The sequence below is a fragment of the Capsicum annuum genome, chromosome 6 (assembly GCF_002878395.1).
Source record: "Capsicum annuum cultivar UCD-10X-F1 chromosome 6, UCD10Xv1.1, whole genome shotgun sequence".
NCBI lineage: Eukaryota > Viridiplantae > Streptophyta > Magnoliopsida > Solanales > Solanaceae > Capsicum > Capsicum annuum.
Genome location: NC_061116.1, coordinates 141078188 through 141088020, shown reverse-complemented (window position 1 = coordinate 141088020; position 9833 = coordinate 141078188). Strand labels below are relative to the sequence as shown.

The 9833-nt window shown below is 31.9% G+C and overlaps 1 long non-coding RNA gene across 1 annotated transcript; it reads left to right on the top strand.

The window, feature by feature from the left end:
* The first annotated feature begins 7591 nt into the window (after positions 1 to 7591).
* Positions 7592 to 9600, top strand: LOC107853102. The gene is made up of 2 exons (XR_001669660.2): positions 7592 to 8376; positions 9175 to 9600. It is a non-coding gene; the product is annotated as an uncharacterized LOC107853102 (long non-coding RNA).
* Positions 9601 to 9833: the final 233 nt, after the last annotated feature.

Genomic DNA, 9833 nt, shown 5'->3' with positions numbered 1-9833 from the left:
TTTTTTTTTCTCATTCTTTTCATTTGTGCAAACTAACAAACACAAATACAAGTGCTAACTATAAAATACAAATACAAATGAGAACTATAACATACAAATACAAGTGCGAACTATAAAATAGAAATACAAATGCGAACTATAACATACAAATACAAGTGTGAACTATCATTTATATTTTTTAATTATTGAAAAGGAACAATTGATTTTGTTTCTACGAATACTTGATTGTATTTATCAATACGAGTTGTATTTATTGATACAAATAAATATAATTCTAATTTTTATACAATACAATATATACAAATACATATTATGTATTTGTATTTGTAAAATCATTTATTTTATTTGTTTGTAATGTATTTGTATCAAGTGATATTTGTTTATTTACAAATACGAATGATAGTTTTGACATACAAATACAAAATGTTATATTTGAATCAAATGATACGTTGCATATTTATACTTGTTTGTATATAAATATAAATGATAAATTGTATATAATCACGGCTAAATACAATATGCAATTAACTTACAAATACAAATACAACATAATTTTTTAAAAATAAAAAGGCATCGACAAAAATAGAATACAAATACAAATATAGTCTAAATATACAAACACAATAAAACTACAATATAAATATAATTCAATATAATATGCAGTCAATTATAAAATACAAATACAAAGCAGTTTTTTAAAATACAAGTGCGAATTATATAAAATATAAATAATGGTGTGAACTAACAAATACAAATACAAGTGTGAATTATAAAATACAAATATAAATATGAACTACAAAATACAAATACAAGCGCGGACTTTAAAATACAAATACAAATACAGTTGTATCAATGAATACAAAAATATAAATGACGGTGTGACTACAAATATGATAAACAATTGTGATATTTATGTTATCATCCATGACTTATGCTCGAGTAGTCATATTTTTCAAAAATACAAAAAATATAAAATAGAACAAAAAATAATAAAAGTGTTATAAACTAATAAAGAATAAAGAAGAAGAGTAGAGAGAACAGAGAGAGTATTTATTATTTCTCTTGAAGGATGAATTACAAAGAGGGAAAACCCCTTTATTTATAGGGAAAAACTAACCTTGGGATTTGTAACTTTTCCATAAATAGACATACACAATATATGGTAAAGTAGGTATTCACTATATATGGTAAATTAGACATTCAATATATATGGTACATTTATAACACTCCCCTTGAATGTCTAATTGATAGATAATACGCATATATGCTGCCTCATTAAAAACCTTACAAGGAAAACCCAGTAGGATAAAATCTAGTAAGGAAAAAAGAGTGCAACGCGTATTAACTCTCCCTAATGAGAACATCCTTAAACCTTTGCATTCCGATCTTATGCACCATCTTTTTGAAAGTTGCAGTTGGAAGAGAATTGGTGAATAAATCCGTCACATTGTCACTTGAACGAATATGTTGCACGTTAATATCACCATTATTTTGGAGCTCATGTGTATAGAAAAGTTTTGGCTAAATGTGCTTCGTTATATCTTCTTTTATGAATTCTCCCTTAAGTTGTGCTATGCATGCTGCATTATCTTCATTTAAAATCGTGGGTACTTTGTCACATTTCAAACCATAATTTTCTTGAATGAGAGGTATTATGGACCTCAACAACACACATTCTTGGCTTGCTTCATGAATAGCTATCATGTCAGCATGGTTCGATGAGGTGGCTACGATAGACTGCTTTGTAGATCTCCAAGATATGGCAGTACCTCCACATATAAACACATAGCCTATTTGAGACCGAGCTTTATGCGGGTTAGATACGTACCCGATATCAGCATAGCCAACAAGATTGGGACTGCAATTTTTAAAATAAAATAAGCCCATATCGGTAGTCCCTTTTAGATACCGTAATATGTGTTTGATCCCATTCCAATGTCTCCTAGTAGGAGCAGAACTATATCTTGCTAACAAATTAACTGAAAAGGCTATGTCAGTCCTTGTAGTATTTGGAAGATACATTAGTGTACCAAATTGCACTAAGATATGGTACTTTAGGACCAAGGAGTTCTTCATTCTTTTCTTGAGGTCGGAATAGATCCTTGTTCACATCAAGTGATCGAACAACCATCGGAGTACATAATAGATGTGCTCCATCCATATAAAATCTTTTCAACACCTTTTCTGTGTAGGCAGATTGATGGACAAAGATACCGTTGTCAAATGCTTAATTTGCAAATCAAGGCATAATTTTATCTTTCCGAGATCTTTCATCTCAAATTCTTTCTTTAGGTAATCAATTGCCTTTTGAAGCTCGATTGGAGTTGCAATAAGGTTTATGTCATCGACATAGACAACAAGTATAACAAACTCCGACGTTATTTTCTTTATAAAAACACATGAGCAAATTTCATCATTTGTATAACCTTCTGTAGATAAATATTCACTAAGACCATTATACCACATGCGTCCAGATTGCTTCAAACCATACAATGATCTTTGCAATCTAATGGAATACATTTTTCGAGGTTTTGAACTATATGCTTCTGACATTTTAAATCCTTTGGGAATTTTTATGTATATCTTATTATCAAGTGATCCATATAGATAGGCTGTTACCACATCCATCAAATGCATTTTAAGTCTCTTATGGATACTGAAACTAATAAGATAACACAATGTGATTGCATCCATAACTGGTGAATATGTCTCATCATAATCGACACCAGACCGCTGTGAAAATTCTTGTGCAACAAGACGTGTCTTATACCTTTATATTTCATTTTTCTCATTTATTTTTTGCACAAAAAACCATTTATAGACAACAGGTTTAACACCATTAGGTGTTTGAGCTATAGGTCCAAAAACTTCACGTTTGATAAGTGAATTCAATTCAGATTGAATTGCTTCTTGCCATTTTGGCCAGTCATTTCTTTGTCGACATTCTGTGACAGATCGAGGTTCAAGATCCTCACTATCTTGCATGATTTTCGTTGCAACATTATATGCAAGGACATAATCCACTATTATTTCAGATCAATTCAAATTAGTTCCAACATCACTGGAATTTATGGATAGTTCCTTATTTTCTTGAGTCTCAAGCTCATTGATTCCTTCAGGTATATCAACATTGCTAAAATCTTAAACTTCCATATGTGGATCTTTCGTAGTGTCATCTTGACCATTTATTTTTCTTTTTCTAGGATTTCGATCTTTAGAATCTAATGGTCTACCACGCTTCAAGCGTGTTTTAGATTCATTAGCTATGACACTAGTGGATAGTTTTTTAGGGACATCAATTCGAATTGGGACATTTTCTGCATGAATATGTGATTTAGTGATCCTTTTCAAATCTATAAATGCATCTGGCATTTGATTTATAATTTTTTGTAGATGAATAATCTTTTATACTTCTTGCTCATAAATAGAAATACGTGGATCAAGATGAGATAGCGATGGATTTTTCCATAAAATTTCTCTTTTGATGTCACTATCTTCTCCCTTTAATTTTGGAAAAATTATCTCATCAAACCGATAATCTGTAAATTGAGTCGTGAATATATCTCCCATTAATGGTTCAAGATAGCGAATAATGGAGGGTGATTCAAACCTAACATAAATTCTAACCTTCTTTGGGGGCCCATCCTGGTGCGATTTGGAGGTACTATAGGCACATATACACCGCATCCAAAAGTTCTCAAATGAGATATGTTAGGCTCTTGACCCAAAATCAATTACAACAGAGAAAATTTATGATAATTTATCGATCTAAGGCGAACAAGTATTGCAGCATGCAAAATTGCATGACCCCAAGCAGAAGTGGGCAACTTAGTTTTCATAAGCAATGATCTTGCTATCAACTGAAGACGTTTAATTAATGACTCGGCAAGTCCATTTTAAGTGTGAACATGAGGTACAAGATGTTCCACTTTTATGTCAATCGATAAGCAATAGTCATTAAATGCTTGGGATGAAAATTCTGCAGCATTATCAAGGCGAATAGACTTAATTTGATTATCAGGAAACTGTGCCCGTAATCGTATTATTTGTGCCAACTATTTTGCAATGCCAAGTTGCGAGATGACAATAGGCACACATGAGACCATCTAGAAGAAACATCTATTAGGACCATAAAGTATCTAAACAACCCACTAGGTGGGTGAATGGGTCCACAAATATCCCCATGTATGCATTCCAAGAACGCGGGGGACTTAATCCCAACTTATATTGGTGATGGCCTCACAATTAGCTTGCCTTGATAACAAGCATTACATGAAAATTCACTATTAGGAAGAACTGAAAATTCACTATTAGGAAGAACCTTCAAGTTCTTTAATGGATGCCCATTTGAATTCTCCATGATTCGTCTCATCATTATAGACCTAGGATGTCCCGATCGATCATGCCAAAGTACGAAAGTATTGGAATTAGTAAACTTTTGGCTTACTATAGAATGTGCCTCAATTGCACAAATCTTTGTCCAATACAGGCCAGAAGATAAAACAGGGATCTTTTCTATAACACATGTCTGCCCAGAGATATTTTAGGTGATACCAAGATATTTAAGATTCATCTCATCAATTGTCTTGATATGATAACCATTTTCACGGATATCTTTAAAACTCATCAAGTTTCTCCGAGACTTAGGAGAAAACATACCATTATTTATGATGAGTCTAGTTCCCTTGGGCAAGATTATAATGACTTTTCCAAAGCCTTCAATCAAACTAGCACTATTAGAAATTATAGTAACATTAATCTTGCCCATGTTTAGATGAGAGAAATATTTATCATCTTTGAATACCGTATGTGTGGTGCCAGAATCAATCAAACAAATATCTTCACAATTGGACAGCTTACTTTGAAAATTGTCCATATCTTTAAATAAAAAATATATACACAAAAAAAATATATCATTGTACAAAGTAAAAATCATTAATAAATTATTAATTGCCTTTTATTAAGTAATTAGTTACATAATAGACGTAGTATCGTAAGTTGTGATTATTGTAAACATAAACAAATTTGATTTTTATGTTATTTATATAACACAAAGATCGTGAACCATATCTTAATTTTAAATAATACTACACGAAATAAAATCACAACAAAAACAACTTTGAATCCACTATTAGCAAATACATATTATTCATTACTATAAGGTAATTGCTTAATTAGTAATGTGGATAGGAACATTACTGTTAAAGAGTAATTGCATGAAAAAAAAAAAGAGTGCACTATTTATTTACTAATCAATATATATGTGGGATCATTTTAAAGAAGAAATCAACCATTATTTGGTACACTAAAGAACAGAAAAGGTAAATAGCGTCGCGTAACATTAACAACTACAAAACGCCTTTCTAACGGCATCTAGACACTCATACATACGTACATATGTCAGTGCAATATTGCACAAACCTTTTAATATAAATAAATAATGGAAAAATAAAATTCAATTCAATTTAGTAATAAACTACAATAATATAATTAAACTAATAAATAATAATAAAAAATTAATACTCATGCCAACAACTACTTTTACATGATTCTTTATTCACTAACTCTTATCAATAAAAAAAATAAGAAAGAAAAAAACATTCATTCTTCCATGTTTACGGAACCATCATCAATCAAGTGATCAATCTTTCCTTCAGGGTGCTTGAAAAAATCTGCTACATCCAAGCTTGTGATGTCAACATAATTTTAAGAGAGAAAGTTAGCCTAAAAATTTCTCTCTTTCTTCTGATGCTTGATAAAGATCAACCAAGTGCTTAAGAGCACGACAGTCACGTGAATAGTGTCCCTTTTCACCACATCGAAAACAGGTAATTGATTCACGTTTCCCATCTTTTTTCTTTTTGTTCGATGAATAATTAACACCTGAAACAGGGTTTCTTTCTTGGTCATCATGACCACAACCACGACCACGCCCATGACCAGGACCATGACCTTTTCGACGCCTAGCAAGGTGAGCATGCACATCATTTACCTCAGGTAATGGTGCAGATCCAGAAGGTCGATTCTCGTGATTTTTCATCGACAAATTATTATTTTGTTCAGCCATGAGAAGAGGAGAACTCGATTTAGTATACTTCTTAAAACCTTTTTCTCGATATTATTGTTGTAAGAGCACATTCGAGGCATGAAAAGTGGAGAGCGTCTTTTCCATCCTATCGTTATCATTGACCGTCTCTCCACATAATTTCAATTGAGAGAAAATTTTGAATATGGCAGAATTGTACTCATGAGCAGACTTATAGTCTTGAAACCTAGACGCATCCATTCATATCGTGCTTTTGGGAAGATGACCATCTTTAAGTGGTCAAACCTTTCTTTTAGGCTATTCCACAATACGAGTGAACCCTTACTAGTAAGGTATTCAATTTTTAGAACTTCGTCAAGATGATGACGCAAGAAAATCATAGCCTTAGCACGATTTTGACTAGATGCTGTATTTTCTTTCTTTACGGCGTCTCCAAGACCTATAACATATAAGTGGATTTCAACATCCAACACCCATGAAATATAGTTCTTGCCCAAACTTTGAAGGGCAACAAACTCACACTTTGTAAGATTGTTAGCCATATGAAAAAAGAAAGAAATAAAAAATAATATCTTAGCCTTCGCCTTCAAATTTGAGACGGTAGAGTCTCATGCTGATAACGCGTTATAAACTAATAAAGAATAAAGAAGAAGAGTAGAGATAACAGAGAGAGTATTTATTATTTCTCTTGAGGGATAAATCACAGTGAGGAAAAACTCCTTTATTTATAGGGAAAAACTAACATTGGGGTTTGTAACTTTTTCATAAATAGACATACACAATATATGGTAAATTAGATATTCACTATATATGGTAAAATAGACATTCACTATATATGGTACATTTATAACATAAAAAAAATAAGTACAAAAAAGGAAACAAAAAAATTCAAACAAGAAAAGAAAAGAAGAAAGACAAAATAGAAGTTAGAGATAGAAGAGAGGAAAACAAATAAAAATAAAAATAAAAAAATAAAAAATAAAAATAGGAAAAAAATAGAAAAAAGAAGAAGAAAAAACGAGGAAAACACGAAAAAGAAAAAAAAGAAAAAGAAAAAAACTGATAGTGATTTTGGCGAGACTAAATATGTAGTTTATTTATGTTTTTTTATGAATACAGATCATTGAGTAAAAGTGAATACAACGGCTGTGAACGGAATACAACGGCTAAATAAGTACCGTATTTATATTTTATATGAATACAGATTATTGATAAATCGAATACAGCGGACGTAAATTGAATACAACGATTATAAATGATAATTATCTAAAATATGACTATAAAAGGTGAGTTTTACAACAAAGTGTAGTTATTTCTGAAAGATCCCCTTACTATTATTATTTTTGAAAAATATAAAATAAAATAAAATTTGTGTTTTATTTAATATTTATTTTGAAATTATTGAATTCGAGAAACTCATCAAATTAATTAGAAATTAATTTGGTCTAAACTTTATTCAATTTATTCAGTTATGGCCATTTTATTAAGATCAAATAGGTATGATTTTAATGAGGCTCATTTCTTTTGTTAATTGTTGTTTTATTAGTAAGCCCAAAATCCTCTTTTCTTTAACCCAACAACCCATTATACTCTCTTTTCCACTTAACCCAACTGTAAAATTGGCCCAATAGGCCCAAAATAGCCAACCCGACCCATTTGCTTTCCCTTCTTCAACAACTGTTAACAACAGCAAACAACATAACAGCAACCCAGCCTTATAACACCTGTGAATCGGCCCACACCCTTATAACTTCTCATTACCAACAACAAACAAAAACAACGTACAACCCCCACATAACAGCAAACAACATCGAACACTGTAATCTGTATCAACAACGTTCAATTCAACAATGATAATTTCAATACCACGCAATAACAGTGACAAGCAACTCAACGGCATAGCCCCAGCCACCCATTCGTATTCCCCTTTTACCCTATGGTTCAACCATCTATGGCCAAAAAACAAATTCCTTCATCATTTTCACTTAGTGACTCATCATTTCGGGCAAGGAATTATTTTCCAACGTCCCTCTCTTTTGTTTTACTGTGGACCTCAAACTTTTCAAGAAAACCAATGCAAAAATTCAGATTTGAAATCCACTCTTTCAAATCCTAAACCCTAATTTTCCTCTATAAATAGAGGTTGAAAGAAGAGGGAAAAAGAGGGAGGAATTTTGGGGAAAAATTGGGGGTTCTAAAAATTTGGAAAGACAACTCGAAAAAACAATTTTCAACTAACTTGGATGAACTCTATCGATTGGAATCTAGTTTTGGCAGTGGTGAAGGTTTCGTCCTTGAAAACCCGTGTCCCATTAGCTGCCTGGAAAAAGGTGAACACATCTTTCTTTTTTTTTCTTTTAGTTGATTGTTTTTCACCGTCTTCTTCTTTATAGACTTCTCTCGTAATCGTAATGGCTGGGGCTATTTGCTGTAGAAACTTAGAATTTTCTTGTATCTTTTGACGATTTGGTGGCTGTGTTGCTGTAGTTCCTGGGCTTCATCTTAATATGTTTCGTTATTTGTGATGTTTAGTGGTATGTCGGATTTCGAAATTGTTTATTCTTTTCCTTGTTTGCTGCGAGAATGAAAATTCACTCTGCAAGTTTGGCTTCTATGTGAATTTCTTGATTTTGCTAATTAGTAGTATATTTTGTCAAAGAGGAAATTTGCCTTCTTTGTTTCTCTGTATTGCTTGGAAGACAGTAGCTTGGAAGTCGATTTTTTATTTGCTTTTTTCATTGCTTTCCATATTGGTTATTAGTGTTTATAGATGTACCAAATAAATTTTGCTTCCTTAGACTTGCCTGGTCATTGGTTTTGTTATTTTAAATAGAGTAATGTCTCTCTAAAGTTGGCACGATTAGTTCATTCTCTTATAAATGATCCCTTTTGTTGCATTTGATCCATCTTCTACGTACACATACCAATTGCCGTTTAAAATTCGATATTGTCTTGAAATTGCTATACCCTTTTACTCCGTACAGATTGATTCTAGGGTTGATAGTGGATATGTATGAATGACAAATTTTTACGTGGTGCTTTCTTGACTAGTTATGTTAGTACTATTCGAATAAATTCTGATCTTTATATTTTTTTGATGCATGTGACACCGACTTGAGTCTCAATAGACTCCATTCCCTTCATTTCTCAATGGGGCAAAGAGGCCTACATCTTCTACAAGTCCCAGATACCTTTATTTTTGAAGAAACGAGGCCGGTAGAAACTAGTATACGCTTGATATAGGAGATCTACAGGTCAAAGGTGGCCTTTATAAGACAAGATATGATGCATGATAAATCTGGGAGCAAGTATACAGGATTTTATACGCTGATATATAGCAGAAAAACCGGACTGATATACATGTGGTATATACATTGTAGAAAAAATGGACCCTCCAAAAGAATGAGGTCCAAAAGGTGGACAGGCTTGCTAATAGGCCACCATGGGCCCAAATCTTAAAACTTTGCTTCCTTTTTCTTGTATTTATTCTTGGAAAAACTCTAATTGTTATCAATCAATCTAGGCAAATCCCCTAAGGTGTTGTCATTTTGTTTTATTTTAGTTTCCTTTGATTCATAATTTTTTTTTTCCACCTAATTTATCTTGTCTAAAATTGGATTAAATCGGCTCTTTCGACTTTCGTTAGCAGGTTTTTTTTTTTTTTTTTTTTTTTTTTTAAAATTAAATGCTTTACTCCGAAATAGTATTTGTTTTGTTCATGTAACTAATAGTCTATTTGGATTAAATTTTCTCCAAATCCAAAAGACAAATTTGTTTAAAAAATTAA